The sequence below is a fragment of the Cottoperca gobio genome, chromosome 7 (assembly GCF_900634415.1).
Source record: "Cottoperca gobio chromosome 7, fCotGob3.1, whole genome shotgun sequence".
In the NCBI taxonomy this organism is placed as follows: domain Eukaryota; kingdom Metazoa; phylum Chordata; class Actinopteri; order Perciformes; family Bovichtidae; genus Cottoperca; species Cottoperca gobio.
The window spans coordinates 1203581-1205377 of NC_041361.1; positions in this window are offsets into that span (position 1 = coordinate 1203581).

A 1797-nucleotide genomic window follows, 5' to 3' on the forward strand; every position below is an offset into this window, starting at 1 on the left:
TGAGTTTTCAGTCTGCGACGGAAGGTGTGACAGCTTTCTGCTGACCTGACATCAATGGGGAGCTTGTTCCACCATTTGGAGCCAGGGTAGCAAACAGGCGGGTTTTGTTTGAGGGGAATCTGTGTCCCGCTCGCAGTGAGGAGTAGCGAGCCGATTGGCCGATGCAGAGCGAGGTGAGCGAGCTGGGGTGTATGGTTTAACTATGGCCTGGATGTAGGAAGGGCTGATCCATTCACAGGCACGGTAGGCCAGCACCAGCGTCTTGAAGCAGATTTGGGCCGACACAGTGAAGGGAGCGGAAGAGCGGTGCAGTGTGGGTGAACTTGGGAGGTTAAAGACCAGTCGGGCTGCTGCATTTCTGAATTAGCAAGGAGGTAGTTGCAGTAGTCAAGGCGTGAGATGACAAGAGCCTGGACAAAAACCTGCGTTGCCTTCTGAGTCAGCAGGGGACGTATCCTCCTGATGTTATAAAGAGTGCGTCTGCAGGAGCGGGTTGTTGCAGCGATGTTGGCACTGAAGGACAGTTGGTCGTCCAGTGTCACACCCAGATTCCTTACAGTCCAAGTCGGCCTGTTCGTTAGATGTTTTGTGTTGTGTTTGTACTTCCTGTTTTATTTTGTTAATTACCTATTCTCTGTTGTTTCTACTTCCTACCCCCAGGTGTTCCCAATCTGTTCGTTAGTGTCCTCACCTGTGTCTCGTTCCCTCTCAGTTCTTGGTGTGTATATAGAGTCTGTTTTGTTTGTCTCTCGTTGCCAGTTCGTCTTCGTACTTTGATGTCAAGAGTTCCAGCATTAGTCCCGTCTTCCTGTTTCCCAAGCGTTTGATTCCCCGGCTTCCTTGACCTTGTTTCCGTGACTCGATTCTGCCCTTGCCTGATCCTTGTCTGCTGTACTGCTACGCTGAGTATCTGCCCGTGTACCAAACCTGTTTCCGTGACCCGACTCTGCTCCTGGATTACCCCTTGATAATTTGTATGATCAACTGTCTATGCGTGTACCATAGTAACTGCAAAGTTTTCAGTAAAGACTATTCCCATTCAACACTTGTCTGCCTCTGTGTCGTGCAATTGAGTCCCACCTCCCTTCCGTCTTGATCGTACCGTTACAGGGTGCTGGTGAATGGTTGGCCGGTGGTAACCATCCAAGGTGGATCACTTGGAAGTGCAGGATGAGGCCAGCTGATGGTGGATGATGTTGATTTTGGTGTCAAAGAATTGCAGGAAGTCGTTGTGGTGGTGGGTGGAGACATCTGGAGGGAGAGTTGTAGCAGGTTGAAGTAGGTGGCTGACTGTTGACAAGAGGGTACCCCCATTGAAATTGTCAACACCTACAAATACTATTGACGACAACCTCTGCTTTAAAATCTTTTCAGGAAACTGAAATTAAAACTGGGCTTCTTTTTTTAGAAACAAGTTCACGTGTGAGTTGCTGCAACGCTTCGTAATTTTCTTTGTATTTAAACGTCTAAGGTTGAAAGAAAATGCCAATCGTGTGCGCAGTGTATACTCGTGGTCATAACGCTACTCGTGACCCAGAGAAAAGGTTCTTTAGATTTCCTAAAATCATCAAAAACAATGATCCACAAAAGAGGGATGAATTACTGTCTACCGAACGCCGTCAGCTGGTTTAGCAACATAACTCGTGAGGATTTAACAGAAGAAAAAGCACAATTCACCCGTGTGTGTGGCGTCAACTTTATATCTGGTAAGAGCTCATGCTAAAGCTATGTTTTCAATGTCTACGTTAAACATTTGTGCATATGATATACCCGAACACTGTAAGACCTTACTTCTCC